Source organism: Cyprinus carpio, chromosome B16, assembly GCF_018340385.1.
Source record: "Cyprinus carpio isolate SPL01 chromosome B16, ASM1834038v1, whole genome shotgun sequence".
NCBI lineage: Eukaryota > Metazoa > Chordata > Actinopteri > Cypriniformes > Cyprinidae > Cyprinus > Cyprinus carpio.
Window position 1 is genome coordinate 13,509,775 of NC_056612.1, and position 21,894 is coordinate 13,531,668.

A 21,894-nucleotide genomic window follows, 5' to 3' on the forward strand; every position below is an offset into this window, starting at 1 on the left:
ACATGGTTTTCTTTAGACAGTCTTTAACCTTTTTCTGCCTTATCTGTGTACTTCCACAGCTCAGCTTATGTTTCTGTGTGTTACAACAATGAAATGAAATGCAGGCTAAATGTGAACCTCAGATTAATGCTCTTTATTGTTTGGCATGGACCATGATGTGTTTTTGTTTTTCAAAGCTTGACAGTCACAGTTAATGTTAAATACTGTTGCAAAGTTAGCTTAGGCCTATGCTTTTTTCATCATTTGTCATTGTCACATTGTCAAAAATGATTGTCAAGTATGCATGAGTTTTAAGTTACATTTATTCAGTTGCATTTATATGTATACTGTACATATTATCAGAGTTAATGCCAATTCAATTAGCACTGAGAGACGCCGACAAATGGCAAAGACACATTCGTCAGGTTTTGTCTGAACAGTATCTCTGTCAGCATCTTTTGACATTAGTTGTTGCTTTGTTTTCATCAACTGAAATTGCATCTAACGTTAAAATGTTAAATCATTTGTTGGGTCTGTCTGAAAAATGTCATAGGCCTACTGTACTCAGTGGACTGCTGGTGCCATGTGAAATTGCTTTCACAATTACATAATTGTACTTCAGAGTTACATATAGACTCAAAACACTTCCCCAGGTTGGTGCCGATAGCCTTGTAGGCAGCGCACTGACAGTAGCACCACTGTGTTACTGGTGTCCCAAGCAGCCCCGGCTCCAGAATCAAATCACTGAGGATGCATCTTAAATTAATGAGAGTGCTCTAACCTTTATATATATATATACTTATATATCACTTATTTACAATGAATCTCTTATTTACATCACATCTACACTTGGTTCTAATGAGATGATTTGTGCTGAAAATGCAACACCTGAACATAAACTCCAAATTTTAGATCAGTGAGTGGATTCTAATTTAAACGCCTCGGATTGGCTGTTGCGTTAAAAAAAACCTTTCCCAATCCCGCCCCCTCTCTCTTCCAATTCACTTCTTGTCACCTCTACACTGCCATATGATAAAGGAAAATATGCCAAAAAAAAAAAAAAAAAAAACCCTCTTCAGACATGGTTAGATTATGAAGCATTTGCATGACATCAGAGAAACATGCTGAAAAACAAATATGATATATTACTTATATAAGCCAAACAAGGTAAGGCAAGAGCAGTTCTTACATGCATAGAGGACCATTATTTGAAATATTGCTACCATCATGTTTGAAAACAAAATATGTAACTTTTTTTGAAAGGAGAAAATAGAGGATTGAAATGTAATTCATGGTAAATAATAATAATAATAATAATAATGACCAAATATTTCAGAACTCAACTAAAAGAGGTTTTTTAAAAGCTAACAGGGCATTCCCTCAGCAGGCCATGAGTCATTGTAGTGGGCAGCAGCAGGGGATGTACATGCATAACAGCCTTGGCTCATAAGCACACAGTAATATTCCGTCTGAATGATAAACTCAGTCTGTGATGCAGTGTTGTTGTTCTGTACTGCTGTCCTGTTGTAAATCCTGCTGTCCTGGCAGGCTTGAAGTTGTATTGCAGCTACTGTTATACTGTTTGATTCTGTTTGTGAGACATGCGAGTGTCAAATAGATGATGGCTAAACAAGTATTCATTGTGAATCCAAGAGATTTGTGTATTCAAATTTAAATTCCAATTAGCTGTTTGTTTATGTAGTATTGTGCTGTGATTAAGACTTGTGGGAAAAGGGGGAAAACAAAGTCCCTAGACATCATGAGAAAATACTGTAAATGTACAAAGGTAATTAATGTGAGTATCTTAATGTTGTAGTGATGATGCCAAAACCAGATTTTCTGGTCAAATAAAAACAACAGTTAGGACACACTCATGGGATTGTTGCACTAGACAAGAACATATAATTACAACTTCAGTATCTCTTTTAATGAGCCACATTGGTCTTATTGTTAATGGGTCTCTGTAAACAACAGTGGCAGAACTAGAATTTTTTTCAGAGTATAACACCAGCCTGGCATCAAAAATGCATGAATGAATTGTTTGATTGCTGATTACATTACATTACATCATTAGCAATACATTCCTATACTGTAACTTAAAGGAAAAGTTCACTCAAAAATTAATTCTTCCATAATTTACCCAATTTATTTATTTATCAAAAATTTATCTTCCCAGGTTTTTAGGCAGTTTTTGAATCTCCAAAAAGGACATCTATCCGTCTATCATAAAAGTAATCCATACAACTCCAGTGGGTAAACGAATGCTTTTTGAAGCGAAGCAATGTGTTTTTGTAGTATAAAAAAAAAACACTTTATAACAGGGGGTCTTCAAATTCAGTCCTGGAGTTTTCTCCAACTTGCCTCAACACACCTGCCTGGAGGTTTCTAGCATGCCTAGTAAGACCTTGATTAGCTGAGAGGCTTGAGTTATGATGAACAATGAAAAGATCTAACTTATACAGAGACTTTCATAAAAATGTTTTTTGGTGGTGTGTTTAAAAGCAACTTGGAAAGTACCTCGGACTGGTGGGGAAAAGGGAACAAAACAAGACAAGGATAAATCACTTTTATGGACATCTTTGTATCCTGCTTTACTTTGACAAACAAGATTGTACAACCAAAGCAGACACAAAACATTCATACTTGTTTTGTTGTACTCTGTAATGCTACAGAAAGATTACAAATAATTAGACATATTAGACCACTTGAAAACAGGGCAGGGACATTTAAGGATTTTTTTTTTTATTTGCTAAGGGATGCATTAAACAAAGGGTGTTCCATCCTGTTTCTGGAGGCCAAGGAGTTCAGCTTTAGTCTGACCAAACACTTGAATTCACTTGAAAGTTTGCTGGTAATCCCAAATCCTGTCCACCCCCTGGTTCCACCCCTGGCTCTGCCCCTGCCTCGGTGGAGCTAACATGAACAGTTCTTGCAAGACACTGAAAATAATCCCCAACCAATCAAATATGACCCTGCGACATACCTCGAGGGGATTGGATGTAGATTCCCATTTAGGGATCCAAGCGGGTTACTCAGAATCCATGTCTGATGGCAGGTCTCTTATTGAGAGAGAGATGAAGCACCATCCCCATACAAAGCTAAGACATTATAGTCATGTCAAACGCATACATGTAGTATGACAGAACAACAAGCATGTGAACGGCAAGGCCGGGCCTGTGAGGGGGCCTGTGATAGGAACTGTAAGGATAATGTCCAAATTGTAGTATCTGGCGAAGGTATTCTGCAAAGACCATCCAGCTGCAATACAAATATTTTACTACTCCCTTAGTCCACACCCACAAGGAGGTGACCGCCCTCGTCAAATGGGCTTTGACACCAATAGGACATTCAGTATCCCGGCTGGAATATGCCAAGGCAATTGCGTCAACCACCCAATGTGACAGCCATTGTTTGGACACAGGCTGCCCTTTGGTGCTGCCTCCGAAGCATACAGACAGCTGCTCGGATTGCCAAAACTGAGCTGTGCGGTTGATATAGAGTCGTAAAGCCCTCACCTGACACATCACCTGATTCGGGGCAACATCCAATAAAGTCTCTCACTGGAGTGAAAGCAGAAAGAGCCACCACTTGCGCTCTAACCGGTGTCAAGAACGATTAAGGCATGTAGCCAAAGCTTGGCTTGAGCATGACGTTACAAAATTACCTGGTCCAAACTGCAAGCAGTCTGCATTCACAGAGAGCGCTTGCAAATCCAACCACGCGCTTGACCGAAGCAAGGGCAAGCAGCACCACGGTTTTAAGTGTGAGCTCCTTCAAGCCGACAGTCTGAAGTGGCTCGAAGGGCAGTACGGCTAACGCTCCCAGCACCAGAGCCGGATCCCAGGATGCCACTGTAAGGGGGTGGGAGGGTCTTAGTCTTCTCGCGCCTCTCAATCACTAGATTGTGTTTTCCCACTGAGTGCCCGTCAATAGCAGCGTGAAAGGCTGAGACAGCTGCAACGTAAACCTTGAGTGTGGAGGGCATACTGCCTCCGTCCATTCGTTTTTGCAAAAAAATCAGGAAATTACCTGCAAAGCCCGGAATTACCGGTTCCTGCACACCATCCACGCCTGAAGTTTCCACCATTCTGGGTTGGGGTGCAATATCGAGACGTCCCCCTGGGACAGGAGATCTCATCTCAGCGTGATCGGCCACAGGGGAGCCGCTAGTATTTCCAGCAGATCGGGAAACCAAGGCCTGTTCGGCCATTGCGGAGCGACTAATAGCACTGACGCCTTCTCCTCTCTGATTTTGTGCAGCACTTCTGACAAAATCTTCAGGGGGGGGAGGCATACAGATGGGCATCCACCACATATGATATGGCTGATAACTATGTTTCAAAGTGCAGGAGTTCAGAGAAAGTGTGGTTCTGAGTCATAAAAATATACAGGTATAAGATTTCTGTATATGTGTTCTGCTGTATTATGAACATGGGCTGCAAGTCACCACAGAAAGATCTAAATGAAAAACAGGTTTAAAGTTCACACACACACAAAAAAAATGAAATCTCTGTTTTATCACTTACTTCCCCTCATGTCATTTCAGATTTGTGTTCCTTTACACACAAATTATACCTTTCATCTTTACATCCCAAAGGTGTGAGTTATATATGAACAACCCTTTAGAACAGTGTATGGTTAACAACAAAATTAAATGTCAATTTTGCCTCTTATACATATTTAATGACCTAACTTAAGTTATCAGCAGCACATAAAAACAAGAACATTTACATAGATTATATTACACCTGTACAAATTACTTCATGGATTCCTAAAGCCAGTGAAACTGGAACTGGTTCTTTTAGCCAGTTCTGGTCATTTAAATGTACAGCATACATCACGCCATGAACTGTCTGTGGGTGTGCTGAATGTACCACCCTGCTTAATTTAACATGAGTTAATGTGTTAGCTATCATAAACGAACAATAAACAATACATTTGAAGCATTTATTTATGTTACTTCCTACATATTTGCATTTTGAGTGTTAACAAAAGTGGATTATGAATTAGTATGAATTAAAGCAGCTGTACATTGTTTGTATATATATAAAGTACACAAACACTGTAACCCTAACCCTAAAAATTGTAGTTCACAAATGCTAATACATTAATGTTAATGAATCAAACCTAATTGAGTGCTGTATTTTGTGATATAAATGTCATTTCTAAATATCCAGTTTGATATTATGCATTTAAGATCAAATTCAGTGTTCAGATATGATTAACTGCTTGACATGGCAGTGTTGAATGAGATGGAAACCTCAAAGACCACTTCAATGTCAGGCAAACCCACCAGTGTATATGTGAACATAGCTACCTGTCAGATGACATAATGAGTTCACAGACTCAGTGTCAGTGTTAACCGTGCCTTTCACAACGCTGCTCTCGTCATCTCAGCTGCTGACTTTCTGAACTCATCTGAGGTGTAGAAAAATAAATAGATAATTAATAGTTAATACTAGTTCTTCAGGAGGTATGACAGTATACATTAGTTACTGATTAGCTAACTTTTACTTAACACAATCATAAAATTGTATTACATACTGATTAGTTAACACATCTTACTTAGTAGTTAACAATAGTGAGTAAAGTGTTAATGAATAATCACCTGTTAGTTCTTCAATAATTCCTTATTAGTTATGCGGTAAGTATTCTAAAGTGTTACCCAATAGCCAAGCAGATATTATTAAACATTCATGTCTAATGTTTTAAACTGATATTTGATACAAATCTAATCATAAATAGCAGTGCCATTTCCCACAAAGTAATAGTGGACACTGTATCAGTATAAATCAGTGGCTACAGTACATGGGGGAAACAACATTTATCAGCAGATAGCATAGCACATAGTGACTATTCTGATTTAAACCTTGTCCCTCACACCCCTTTCATGTACACTACTGCTCAAAAGTTTGGGATCACTTAGACATTGTATTGTTTTCCATGGAAACAATAGAAATATAGCAAAATAACAGGACATGCTGACATTGTCAGAGTTAGAAATAATGATTTTGATGGAAATGATGAATGTGTTCTTCAAACTTTGCCTTCATCAAAAAAAAAAAAAAAAAAAAAAAAAAAAAGATGGCTGTCTTCAGTGTTGCCATTACAATTGGGGATATGAATGTCATATTTCCTTCATCATCAGAAATCCCTGCCACATTTTCCTGATCAGGAGAGGGAGAGAAATGAATAATGAAGGATGGTAGGATGAACAGACATACTATATGTATGCTATATTTACTTTTTTTTAGACAAGAATCAGTTTGAAAACCCTTTAAAAATATCTGAATTTCTTTTTTATTATTCATAAAATAGTCTGAGACAAACACAGTCCGACTTAACTAATAACACAGAATCCATTGTGCTTTTTTGTGTTGAGTCATTGTCTTGTCCTGTCAACTGCTGTCCTGACAATCTGCTGTAAAATATCCTGTAAGATTGAGAGTGACTGCAGTGTCCAGGCGCTGAAGCAGCAAAACAGCACAGTTGGAATGACTCTTCAGAAGACATTGGTGTTGGTGTGGTGAGCCATTTTTTCTTTAAACAAAGTACTGTGGATTTTTGCCGAAAGGTTTCAGCTTTTGTCTCCACGGACCATTTTCCCAGAAGCGTTGGTTTTGTGTGCTCTTATTTGAAGGCCATGGCACCTGAGCAACCCACACTCCCAATCTCAACTCCTTAAATCATTCAAATTAGCTTGTGGAGAAGTTAAGAGGTTTGAAATGGAAAATTACAGTTGTTTGCTTTTAATTGTGGCTTAGTAATCAATGCAGAAATGCAGATATTTTCAAAGGGCCCACAAACGTATTCTTGTTTACGTTAGACAAATACATAAAACATATATACATCAATAAGCCAACAACAGCAAATCTACAGAGGCAAAATGCAAAGTGTGAATTATGATAGCACAGAAACAAAGAAAATGTTTTTTGATCGAATATTTATTTGATATCAACTTACACTTACACTTACACTTACACTTACACCTTTGCTCTGAATCTAAGCATTGCCAAACCCACCTGTCACAGGACAGATCTAAGACAGGGGTTTTTGAACTGTTTTTATGCCAAGGACCTCAAATGACATGATCCCCACCTACAATGGGGGACTCCTTTTCTTTCAATTTTTTTTTCAAGTTAACCTATATTTCAAGATTAATTTATACTGTGTGAGAAAAATAGTTATGTTAAAAAAAATAATGAAATTCCTGGCATTTATGATGTCATTCTGCTTGTGCCAAAATAAATATTTAGATTTAATATTTAATTAAGCAGAATCTAGAAAATATTGTTCAATTAATTCAAATAATTAATTCACTATTTTTTATTATTATTAATATTATTTTATAATATGTCAAATATTTTAACATTTCTCTTTCCTCTTGATTGTGCCAATGAGGGACAGATAAAATTGCATTCAAGAAACTAAAGTAAATAGGGGTTCAATTCAAATGAGTAAAAGTTGTTTACATACTGCTAATAATGAAGTAATCCACATGATTACTTATGACATAATTATTCATGAATTACATGAATATTACTAATGAAACAAGCTATCAATTTTATAAACTTATGAAAACACAGATTTGTATGCTGACAAAATATCTTTAAATAATAAAACTGCCCATATAATAACATAATAATAATAACATAAGCCTGAGTGAAAACAAGCCTACAGAATGGGGTGGGCCTACACATATCTGCAGGTCTTCTGCAGGCTGCAGCAAGCTCAGAGCCACCACTAATTTGATGACTATTAAAAATAATAAATGAATGAGAATTTTTATTTTTTTTTTTAAATGTATTCCTATAATAACATACAGAAATAATAAAGTATTGCTAGACCAGTTATTCCTTAGAGAATTTTTTTTTTTTTTGATACAAGTTATGTTATATTTTATTATAGAGTGGTGTCTCTTTGGTTGGTTGTTTATTTTTTTTTTGTTTTATTTTTTGTCTTTTTTGTGAGGCATCATTAAGAAAAAAATACTTCTGATTACAGATTACAGATATGAGTGCAAAATTCAATGTTTACTATGAAACAACAAGCTATTCTTTACACTTGCTGAGTCAGTATTAGAACACTTTTTTTTTTTACTGACCATATCAGATTTCTTCAGATGTAGCAGCTTCTGACAACAGACACCACTTAAGAAATGGAGGTAATACAATCATGTACATGCAGACAGATACAAATAACTAAAGAAACAGAAATGTCATCACTGCAGATGTACAGTACAGCAGCATTAGTATGGGCATGTGTAGTGTATGTACACTTTCATATTTAAAGTCCATGATATAAAAGTGTAGAGTCAAGATCCTATACCTACCTTTTTTTTTTTTAAAGAGTAGTAGCCTATATTTAAAGGGGTCTTATGATGCCATTTACATTTTTCCTTTTTTCTTTGGAGTGTTACAAGCTCTTGGTGCATAAAGAAGATCTGTGAATTTGCAAAGACTAGAGCTGTAATAGGGCTGTAAAAGTTAGGCCCGATAAGTAAATTTTTTTTTCTGTTCAACAGCTTTTTAAAAGCCCGAACCCGTTTACAACCCGACATTATTCAGATGTGCGCACGCACACAGCTCTTTTGCCTTTTGTCAAGAATGAGTCATTTATACTTGATTTACATAAGCTGCCATGCTATTAGGGCTGCACGTGAGTCGATAACTGTCACTGACGGGCGAAATTTTTGGACTAATGGCATTCAGAGCCGACTTATATACAAGTTATAGCTTACATAATTTATGTTGCATAAACATTATATTAAACATTTTATCAACGTGTTATGGTTCTATTAAGGAAAAATATATCATGATAATTATCGCTATCGGTTTATCTCCAAGCCCTACTAACAGTTTGGTTTTTTATTAAAATTTACAGCTTTCACTGAAACTACAGCCAATAAATCCACAGGGACAGTACTACTCTTAATTTATACAAATATATTTGACTCGAGAAAAAAACTGATTTGCATGCTAACATTATATCTTTGAATAACTTCCTGAGGATGTGAAAAAAAAAAAAACTACCCACATTATAGGATATAATTGGTTTTAATCAGACCAACAAAATCAAATCATTTACTGAGTGGTGCTGCTGGTAATAACATTTACTGTTATTTGATTATAATATCATGTCATTTACATAACTATGACTGTGTATTTATACTATAAATTGTGTATAACCGAATCTTACAATCAACTGTGGTTATATTCAACCCAAAATGCATTTACACAGAAATTACAGTCATGTAAAACAAAACTGGTTTTACTGTACATGCAGCATTTAAAAAAAATTTCGTCTCTAACTCCAAATGAATAGTTACTGAGGGTGTAACAATACACTCCTGTCATGATTCGGTTTGATACATGATAGTGATTTCACAATACAGTACTCTCAGCATAATACTCTCACTATAATTTAAATAAATCACCAACACATTAAATAAGGTGCCACTGAATGACAGTGAATGCATACTGAGACTGTCATTCTGCCAAACATCTTTTTCTTTTTTATTTCTTTTTTTTTTATGGGCAGATAGAAATAGGCGATACTCAAGGAATGAACTCTAATATCTAAACTGCCTTTTAATGTATTGACCAAGCATGTAAACTGGACACACCTCTTGGTTCTTGAAATATAAACAAATCACTACAATTCTAAAGTTTAGTTTTAGAAGATGTTTCAGATCAAGTTTCAGATATCCCAGATCAATTATAAGTAGATATGCTTATCTAATTTCCATGGCAAATCTTTATCTGGTCACATCACTGTCTGATGCTAATAAACAAAAGTTTACCTACACCCACTCATAACTCGTGACTATAATACAAAGCTGAGGCATCTACCCAGGTATGATGAAACCCAGAGGGAAAGGACGTCCAAAGGACTTCGATACGACTTCATCTTAGGGAAAGAAAGGAAACATTGGCTTTTTTTTTTTCATCACCACCTGACATGACATCAAACATCTGATGTAACACAACAGCTAGATTTTTAAACAGCTTGCTACCTATGTCTGCAAATTCAACTACTAATAAAAGAAAATGAATGGCATAATTTTTAAGGTAGTACTCCTTTACATGCTCTAAACTTTAAAATGTAGTTGGTGACCTTATTCTGTGAAAGAGAGAAATCAATAAAGGCACATTAGAAGCCACAATCCACTTTTTTATTCTTACATATAACTCAGTAACAACAACAAAAAATATTTCCCCACAGAAACATCACCCTTTAATGAGGTTAGAATGCTTATGCAGCACTTTGTGCTAGAGGGGTGGCCAAGCTTCCTGGCTTTGGGGGTTTCCATCTGATACATGTGACACGTTTTTCTGAATGACATTAGACATCCTATGATTTACAAAAATCCCTGAAAAAAAAAGGAACTGTTTATCCTTGTTGTGTAACAAAAAACATGAGTTGGTACACAGAATCCATGCATGATTTAAAATAGCAATAACTTTATCTTGTTTTAGTTCCTAGTTTAATAGTGCAAATGACAGTTTTGTTTAACACTTAGAGTTTTCTTTTGTTTGACAGATTAGACTAAGTATGTGCAACCTTTCAATAAATGTAGAGATTATATTTTATCGCACCTATTGTCAAGCGGTACATCTTCCTATATTCACTTCCCAAACAGTATTCTACAGTATACAGAATTTAATTTCTTAAATCTCAGAAATCAACTGTTTTTGCTGCCAATTAGGTCAAAACAAACATATAAGTTTTTGTCAGCAGTTTGATTTGATGTGATTTATTCTAACATTAACAAAAACCTAAATTATGGCCAAACATATCTTGTTTCATTCAAGTCAGGGCTATTAATTGAGTGTCAGAACTGTCTCTTTATCTTAGTCAAACCCACTTAATCCCTCAAGTTTATTAATCTTGTGATAAGTATCTGCGAGGCTACGACGCTGATATTTCACCAGAATCATGTGCTTGTCGGGGGGGCTAGGTTGGTTTTCCTGCCTCAGACATCCTCAGGAGGGACTTTCCAGAAGACAATTTGACATATGGTAAAAATAGATTAAGATCAAATACAAAACAATGCACCTTTCATTTAAAAGTGAAATTTTTTTGTGACGAGCTGGCAAATGTGGACAGTTTCCACAACTGAATACAAAAAGGAATAATAATAAAGAAACTGACACTTTATTTCGTGTGAGTGTGACTCTGTGTCTCACAGTGTGAATGTATTTTTAAATTTATACCATTTGAAGACATACACTGTTGATTGATTTCACTAAAATTCGATGCCCTAAAACTGTAGGCCAAACCGTTACGATAATTTATTTTTTGTGGCTATATGGAATAGGCAGAACCCAGTCTGGGGAAATAACAAAATAAATATGCAAAAGAATCTAGAGTGTTCAAAGGGATTCAGCTTGTGACAGGCTGACAGGCTATGAAATAGACCTACAATATGATTCTTTTTGACATCGGAGCCATATATAGATTATAAAAATTCATATATAAGATCCTGTCACTGTTATTCAACCACATGTCATTTGAATACAAATACAGTGTTGCATAGTTATGTGAGTGTTGCATAGTTATGCGAGTCATCCATTGTGTCATTAAGTGTTATGTTAATTATCCTGCTTCATGTTAATACATCAAAATGTTACTCATTCACACACGGACACACTCAGAATTATGCTTATATTACTTTTTTAAGCCATTACAACTGATTGCCTTAATTGTTGGACTATTGTTAGGTATTTTGTCAGTACAGTACAGTACAGTAAATTCTGAAGTTTTAGCCTTGGGGTTGAATTTAAATATTGTGATTTGTTCACTATCTCCAAGACCAACACATTATCCCTCAAATTTGTCTGAAGGGAACTGCAATTTGGTATAATGTAACATCTTTTGATTTACAAAACTCTAATGAATTACAAAAGCAGAATATAAGAAAGGGAAATATAAACATCAATATAACCCTGATGTGTAAACACCCATCTCTAAAATAAAAATGTACATGTCCCTGGTCATGTTTTTTTTTTTTTTTGGTGTGTGTATGTGTGTGTGTATTTTTAAAGGCAGCTGGAAAGTACCTTCTTCTGGCAGGGGTTAGGTAACAAAACAGAGATGGTTTAGCAAGTTTATTGCACCTCTGGTCTGTAGGGACATTAAGGCAATGTTTTGTTAATCGTTATTGGATGCATTCAACAACAAACTAAAGTTGCATAGCATTATTTTGATACACTGAGGTATTGAGCAACCTCGTTTGACTCACAGACAGACAAAATGAAACCCAGTACATTGCAAGATGTGGGAGTCAATAGTTGTTTAGTGTACTGAACACAGCAGGGGCCACAGAAAATGTGTGCACACTGTGTACATGACTGCATTCTGCAGCTGTGTGCACATGACCTAAAATCCCCACAGATAAATTAAAACTAGCTAAATTCTTTGAATGAACCAGAAAAGATATGGATATGGATGGTAAACAATTGTTACAGATTTCTATTCTCTTAGCTAGGCATATTTAATGTATGAAAACATTCTAAACATTCACTTTTCCTTCACTTATTCATTTATGTTTCATTTCCAGGAACACAGCTGGTGGTCTAATGGAGGGCTGGACTTGAAACCCAGTCAGCAGTTTACTTAAGCCTGAAGTTCTTCCAGTAAGGTTAAGCAACTCAGCTGTATAACACAGAACTGCAAACCTGAACACAAAAGCTGAATAAAATCACATATATATATTTATATATATATATTTATTTTATTTATTATTTTTTTCTAACTGTGGATTACTGTGCTGTTTGGATGAAGAAAACTGGCCTGTGCTTGTCTAAAATGGACATCAGCTTGGTAAGATGCATTTTATTTAACATTTGACTTGACAAGCATTGATGTATCCAAGTATTCAACATCCTGCTACTGTACGTCTGTGTGTTCTTAACAGGTCAGTAGATATATCAATCATATTTAAGCTCATTATTTGTTAGTTATAGTAAACACTTGCAGGATGCACTGTACATGTTTTTTATTTGTTTTTTACTTAAATTGAACTTAATTTTAAAACTTAATTTAAGTTAGTATTTGCTTTCATTAAACATAATAATTCTCTAAACTGTAAAACATCCATAGGATCACAAATATTTAATAATGATATAACAAACATGCTCTGTGGCTGTTAGTTTGCCCCTTATCACAAAAAAACTTAACATTGTAAGTGAATGGTTTTTAATAATTTAAGTTGCTCATACTAAATGGCAAAAATAAATAAATAAATAATATATTGGAGGTTGAATTTTGAATGGTTGATTTTTTTTGTTGTTGTTGTTTTTGTTTTACAGTGAACTTGCAGGATGTTATATATTGTATTATACCAAGCACGACACTGGCCTTGTTTTGTGTTGCTTTATGTGAAGTATCCATAAATATTTGGCAAAAAAAAAGTTTGAAGTCATAATACTCTGGTTTCTGGGTGTCATGGAACTACTTTGTTGGCCTGATGAGAGAATATTTTATTCATAACATAAATGTACCAAAGTGTAACTGGTTTATACGCACAAGCCAATAAAAATCTTTTTATTTTGGCAGCCTGATAAAGTTTCTTATCAATCCATTTCTTTCTTTTTGCCTTCAGTGGTCTACTTTGTTAAACGATTTGAGGCATAGAAAAGTAAGTTAATTAGACTGCAGGGTTTAAGTGCTTTCAAGGCAGAGGTTTTGTAGTGATGCTAAGTAATAAGATAGTAATGGAATATTACAAGCATAAAGTGTATAATGCATGCAACTTAGCTGACACTGCATCAATAAATCAATCCAAATGGCTTTCACATATATGACATTTTTAGAATAGAAGAGGTATATACATGATGAATTTATAAGCTTCATATTCAGCACTGACATGCGGAAGATACCCACGTCAACATTTTTTTTGCTTATGCAACATTGGCAATATTAGCCAAAATTAGGTTCAGTTTAGAGCATGATTACTGGTAATGCAATAATCAAAGACAATGAAGTCTTTACGTATTCTTGTACTGTGAACTGTAAGCTGAAAAGTGTCTTATTAGAGGTTTTGTGAGAACTTAGAAAATTAAGATGGACTCACTAAGGGCTCTGGGTGAATGTAATGAATATGCAGGTCAACATCAACGTACACAGAGTTGAGTGGGTTTCCTCTGGTGAATTGTTTGCTTGTTAGAAATGTATTATGAGGAGAAAGGCGGTGTGATTATTAATAAAGCACAATGTGATTTTGTAATCTGAAACTGTGCTCTTATTGTTTAAATGGGAGACAGCAAAATCTAACGGGCTTGCATAAATCATCAGAACTCCGGCTTCGTGACCATCTGATCATTAAAAACATCTGTGCAGATTCCTTTATTGTGACTAGCCAGTGAAACTGGAACCGCTGCATTTAACCAGTATATATAATTATATATCAGCCATTGTCTGTGGGTGTGCTGAATAGGCTATACCATCCTGTTCAATTTGTTAACATTAGTTAATATATTCATAAACGCTTAAAACCTTTCTTAATGTTAATATTACAAATACTAATATAAAGTGTTCTCCTCAGCTGTTGTTTTTTTGAAAAATATTTGTTGAAAAATAAATCAGGTACACAATCAAAATGTTTGTACAGCGTTTTATTAATAGAAATAACCCCAAAATATTTTGCACCTGGACAGAAGGGGTTTATGTGCTTAAAAGAAAGAAGTCATTAAAAAGAGGATAGTGGTTCAGTCCAATACAATAGCTAAGCAAATTTTATTAATAAACAACATTCATGATGTGTAATGCTTTAAACAGACATTTGTTTCAAATCTAGCAGCGCCATTTTCCTTTCCAACTAAGTAATAGTGGACACTGTATGAATATAAATCAATGGCTACAGTACAAGGGGGAAATAACTTTATCCACAGATAACAGACCCTAGTGAACATTTTGATTCAAACCTCACCCCCTCACACCCCGGTAATGTAAATGAATACATGCATATCATGTAGTTATTGTGGATCTACTACATAATTTTTTTTTATTTTATATATATATATATATATATATTATATATATATATATATATATATTATATATATATCTATATATATATATATATATCTATATATATATATATATATATATTAATTTAAGGCCAGATCTGAAGCAGTGGCAGGTGCTGAGTGGATTTCATTAGTAATATATTAGATGTGTGTACTCACTGGCACAGCATTTCATTTCATTTTGCTTCCACAGCAGCAGTTTACAGGAAATACTTGCTCTGGACGTACAGTTACTTTTATGTTCACACACATTTTATGCACACTATAAATGCTCACTGTAGTTCATTCCCACAGACTGATTAGATCAGTGATAGATATATTAATAATACAAATAATATAATTAAATGTATATACTATAAATTCAACTTATTAAGTTGTATATATTGTATATTACAATATAATTAAAAATGTTTTTTATTTATGGATATAATTGCATATACATATGACTTATACATACTGAATGTGCCCATTTGCATAACAGACACAAAAGTACTTATGATAAAATAATTTCAATTGTTTTTATTTGTGCCCCAAAAGAGGACACAAAGTGTAAAATATATTTAGTATTTTATATTTAAATATAAAGTTATCTATGTAATAGATAACTAAATAATATCATTATTTTATCTGTATAGCTTCATTTAGGTTAGTTAGATAATAATAATTAATAATTCCTTATATTTATATAGCGCTTTTCTAGGCACTCAAAGCGCTTTACATTGTCAGGGGGTATCTCCTCGCCCACCACCAGTTAGAGTCAATGATCATAATTTAATTAAAGAGACAAACACAAAATCATGAAAGCTATAAAGCCCTGACAAGCTAAATGTGTTCAGCACAAACACAGAGCTAATGCTTTATAACAAGGCTGTAACCACCACAGACATTGAGGGAACAAGTCCACCTTCAGGACTGAAAATAAAGGCTATCGTTTCTTATCGTGATTTATGTAGGCACTTATATATGTGTACATTTATTCACTTAAATACCTTTACCTATTTATTTCATTCCAATGTTTAAGACATGGTTAAGAAAAGAAAAAGAAGGCATTTCCTAATGAATGTCTGAAGACCGAAGAACGCCCAGGTGCAATGATGAAACTCCTTCTGTGGTTACATAAAAAAGAAAGGGAAATGCTTTAAGCAGTACTCACCACAGTATGTACTGTAATTGACTGCCTAATATAATGTGGTATTTTTCAAAAGGCCAAAACTAATGATTGGAATTGTTACACATCATACCACATCATGGTACAGAATACTACTGATGATACAGTACATACCAGAATCAGACATCTTCAGCAGGACCTGGGCCACTAAGAGCATATTCTGACCTACATAAATATTAATAGACATTATTATACAAACCTGTGTTTTAGCTTTTTCATGCCACTACTTAATAAAACACTGTATATTAATTAATATTCACACTTTTTTTTTAGAGGGCCTCACCTTTTTTTTTTCTTATAAAGCATGGTGACAATCAAAGACACCAACATTATCCCAAACACACTCACTCCAATCCAAACACCAACACTCCAGTCAGACAAACCCACTGAAAACAAACAAACAAACAAACAAACAGAAAAGTGTGAGAAAATAAAGCACTTTGAGATGAATTGCATTCTTTAACCAGACAAACTCTCATGTCTTACCAAACCTGTATGAGTTTCTTTCTTCAGTGAAACATAGAGATATTCTGAATAACATTAAGAAACAACTAGCCAGTGAAACTGGAACCAGTGCATTCAGTATATATCAGGTCATGTCTATGGGTGTGCTGAATATACCATCCTGTTAAATTTGTTAGTTAATTTAAATAAAAAAAATAATTAGATAATGCATTAGTTAAAACATTTCTTAATGTCTTCTGTCTTCTGAAGAGATATGGTCGCTTTATATCATGAAGAAGTTTAATTTATGCTTTTATTCACATATAAACATTGATAAGCTCAACCACTCTTGATTGACGCATGAGGACAAAACCCTTGGTTCTTGCAGAAGCTGAAATGTGCTTGTGTAACAGGCAAAAATTAACCATACTGTTTCTTGCACATCAAGCAAGTATGCTTGAGCTTCCATGAACACAATGTAATGTTGTAAACACTGTTTGCTGTTTTTTAAATCTCTTTTTAAGTCTTAAGGGGAAGTCGTGGCCTAATGGTTAGAGTATTTGACTCCTAACCCTTAGGTTGTGGGTTCAAGTCTTGGACCGGCAATACCACGACTGAGGTGCCCTTGAGCAAGGCACCGCACCCCCAACTGCTCCCCGAAGCCGCAGCATAAATGGCTGCCCACTGCTCCGGTTGTGTGTCCACGGAGTGTGTGCACTTTGGATGGGTTAAAAGCAGAGCACGAATTCTGAAAACCTGTCTGTATGTCATGTCACTTTAAGTGTCACAGATTTAGTTAAATGGACTTTTGATGGAGCAACATAAATCCTGACGTTTGCTTGTGTCATGATCAAACTGTTGCACATTTTCTAGCCTAAAGAAAATTGCAAAAAATGAAAACAAGCAAGTGCATTTCATAGCATTCTGGTGTCTGAAACAGGATGCTACCTTGCTGGCCTATAAAGCCTATTTTGCCAACAGAAAATGTGTGAATGTACAAACTTTAATGTTAATTGTTTGATACAAGATAGTGCTACTGTACAGCATAAGCTGTTGACTTTACCTTCAGGAAGTGTAGTTGGAGAAGTGATATCACCTGCAAAACAATGTTATTTCACTTTATTGCACATACTAGGGCAAAAAAAAAAAGATATTTAGTCATTTATAGTTAGTCACTTGATATTACTAAACCATGTGCTAAAACTGAGTTGTACTGAAGATTAAACACTTATAATAGGCATGTTTAGAAAGATCATGTTGTCTGTCAAATTATTATATTACTTACAAGAGCACGGTTCCTTTTTGTTGATCTGCAAAACAAATAAAAAGTCCAAAATGAAAGCATGTAGGTGCAAAGCAATGCTAGTTAAGTTATGCTGTTAAATTAATTTGACGGCCATAAAACCTAAAACACATAAACAGTATTACACTTACACTGGCGGAGGGGCAGATGAGCAGACATTCCAGTTTTTCATGGCAGGTGTGTAAGATGGCTGTGTTTGCGGTTGCATTTACAAGTGGGAGCATGCACTTCGTATGTCCATCAGCATCAGAAAATCCCGCCACAATTCCCTAATCAGGAAAGGGAGAGAAAAGGAATAAAGGATGGTGGGAGGGCAGAGTTAAGAATAAGCTGTATATTCATTTACATTTTCACTGAAGCTATGTGCAAAGTATTGTTTATAACACCATGTCATCTTTATGTTTAGGCTAACAACCCTATAGTCAGACAAACAGTTTGAGATTTAATCGCTGGATTTATGTATTAATAGACTGTAAAAGCCCAACAAATAGAGCAACTCATCAGCCAGTAGCTAGAAAACAAGACATTTACAATGGCAAGAGTACGTTTATGAACCTTTTATTATTTAAAGGCTATCCCATACTTTCAGCATGACTACCATATCTCTCTCCTGATATCTTGTGAAGAAATCATGAAGCAGAGGTTTATTACTTTTACATTTACTGTTTTTTATTACACTTACTTTTCCAGACAGCTTTGTAAATGATTACTCCGTGTTTTCAATTAAATGTTGAAAATTACAACTGTTTGTATTCAATTGTGACTTAGATGAAGACCAGACCACATTTTATGAGTAATAAATGCAGAAATACAGAAGGTTTCACATCCCTGTTCTTGCCACTGTATATTTTTGCAATATGTAAAAATATTTACATTGATGACCCATTGGGTCTCGCAGTCATGAACACCCTCTTTAAGGTCATACGTCATGTTGAAGTAGAACTGGCCATCACGCTGTCTCTCCCCTGTGCATCGCAGGACATCCGAGGCTTCTGCTGACAGTACGATGTATAACAGCATGGCCACAACTGAAAGAGACATGTACAAAACAATAAGTATACTAGGTTCATTTGAACAGCTGCAAAAATAAAATTTAATGTAAAAAAATAAATATATAGAAGCTTATGCCGCACTGCAAATATAATAATTTAGTTTTCACAACAAAAGTTTTTTTGTTAACACTTTCTCTGAAATATTCATTTGAAACCTCCTTGACTAAAGAGATCAATTTCTCAATTTTTTGCGTACAAGACAAACACAGAAACACATTGTGTCTTGTTTTGTGACACAGATAAACATAATTTAATACGAGATCAAGAAAGATTTTTGTTGATTTTTGATCATTTATTTTCCCTATAATCTACTACTGGGGATCATTTTACTTGTACTTAAAAATAAATCATTAATGTTAAACCTACATTTTAACAGATTTTAAATCTATTATATATTAATACACATTTCAACAATAAAGTTGAAAAAAAAAAATCTGTTTCCACCTAACTGTGTCAATGGAGCATAAAAATAATGATTAGACAAACTGCAGTTAACATGGGCTAAATTCAGATGAGTAACTGTTATGTATATACAGTAGTACAGTAGTGTTTAAATACACAAGCTCAGACTGCAGGCCACGTAATCCACAGAGACATTATTAGTCATTAAGGAGATATAAAAAGAGAGATAACTAATTTGAAACAATATCTTTGAATGATTTCCTGAGGATGTGAAAGAATCAGAACAACAATATTGAGTTCTACTACTTTGTGTGGCACTGCTTGTAACACCATTTACTGTTATTAAGATAATTCTAATAATGCCATGTCATATATCTATAACAGTGTAAAAAAATGAATTTGTATATAACTGTATCTAACACATCAAATGCAGTTATATTTGACCCACAGTGGTGGTATAAACATATTTACACAGAAATTAGTCATGAGAAACAATACTGATTCACGGTTTCTATACATGAATACTCTAAATTGACACTAGTCATTTAGAAAAGCAAATATCAAGAAAATAACTCTAACATCTAAACTAGCTATTGAAAACCCCACTTGCTTTTTAATGTTTTTTTAACCAGGCATGTAAACGTGACACACCTCTTCTAAAGTTTAGTTTTAGAAAAAGATATCTCAGATCAGGTGTGAGGAGATTATATGCTTTTCTAATAATTTATGAATGTAAACAAAGCTGAACTATTTACCATGGGCTGATGCAAGACAGGGGGAAATGACGTCCATATTATGACTTTGACTGCCATTTTAGAGAGAGAAAGGAAACATTACCTTGTTTTGTCTTGTTTTTTCTAATAACTGTCATCACTCCAAACATGATGCAACACAACAGGGACATTTTTTAACTGCTCTGGATGATTGTTACCTCTGTTTGAAAATTAAGCTACTAACAGAGGAAAAGTAATGGCATAATTTTAAACTTAATGTAATGGGGGACCTTGTTTTTATAAAAGGCACATTAACAAAACAAAACACAGAAAGGTGTTAGTCACTTCCTTACACCCTACAGTACAGTACAAAAATGTCACCACTCTCTTAGAAAAGGAAAACACTCAAATGCTGTACAACTTCCAATTACCTCAATAGTAAGAAAAAGATAAGATAAACTGGTTAGAATCCTATTTTTGTATCCTATTGTCAAGAAGAAATTTAAAGTTTGGGGTCTTGTACTACATAATATATTCACTTTCTGATGATGGTAAAATTTATTGTCAGCCATCCATCCTAATTTTTTAAGAAACCCCCATCCCATTTCTTTTTAAGCATTTAATTAAAAGCCTATGGCACATGAAAATATACTTCCAAAACAGTATACTTATAGTGCTATTAGTTCTGCTACAATTTCTTAAATCTCATAATCACATTAACATCGCCTCACAAGCTACTATTGCAGCCAATCACAAAAAAAGTTGTTTTTTTTAATCAAAAGAAAATTACCAAGGTACTTGCCCACAAACTAATTAGTTGTTTGATTTCCATAAAGCATTGAAAATTTCATTTTATCCACCATTAGTAACAAAGGCATAAATTATGGGTGTCTCTTTAGCTTAATCAAATCAAACTTTAGTCCCAAGTTTATTAGTCTTCTAATAAGTGTCTGCAAAACTATGCTGATATTTCACCCTGAGTACAGACTGTCTGAAGGGCTTTTGGAGGGGAATTCCATAGACAATTCGACACACGGTAAACTCATCTCAAGACTGAATCAAATATATTTACATCAAGTAAATATAAAAAACGCAACTTTCAGTAAAAAGAGATATAATCGTGACATATTGGGTTATAAACAGTTAATTCTGGGTGGCCACATCAATGAAACTAGTGAACTGTTTCCACCTCGGAGTAAAAAAAAGCAATAGTGATAGTCACTTTATTTATATTAAGTGTGACTTTGTATCTCAAAGTGTGACGTTTATATATTTATACCTTTTTATACAGTTATTTTTTTATATTCTATGATTTATACCGATAAAACCGCAGGTCAAACCATTCCGACAATTTGTTATTTTGTCTCACGCAGAACTGCAGATGAAAAGATGTAAACGGAGATGTAAAAAAGAATATATATATATATATATATATATATAGATATATATATATATATATATATATAATCATATATATATATATATATAAAGTCAATATATATATAAATTATAATAATCTGTAATCAAAGAACTTACCGAGAAAAGCTACTTTAACGTTACTTGTCATGTTGAAAGGTGAAAGCACGACTCAATTTCTGACTTCCTAATTCGAGCAGCACCCGGCTGCAGCCTGTCGCCCCGCCCCATACCTACTCTGATTGGTTCGATCGTCTTTCATAGGCATACATCATAGGAAATGTGTGCGTAGTTGGTGTAAAATAACCAGAATAACCAAATATTGACTTGAAGCAGTTCCTAATGTTTGCAGTTGATATGTCAATAATGTAACAACATATTTGCT

The 21,894-nt window shown here is 34.4% G+C and overlaps 1 long non-coding RNA gene across 2 annotated transcripts in view; it reads left to right on the forward strand.

The window, feature by feature from the left end:
- The window catches only part of LOC109056195, a 117,853-nt gene that overhangs the window by 23,799 nt on the left and 72,160 nt on the right, over positions 1 to 21,894 (forward strand). For both annotated transcript variants that reach the window (XR_006156694.1, XR_006156695.1), the window contains exon 3: positions 12,542 to 12,804. This is a non-coding gene — a long non-coding RNA (uncharacterized LOC109056195). The remainder of the gene's footprint in view (positions 1 to 12,541; positions 12,805 to 21,894) is intronic.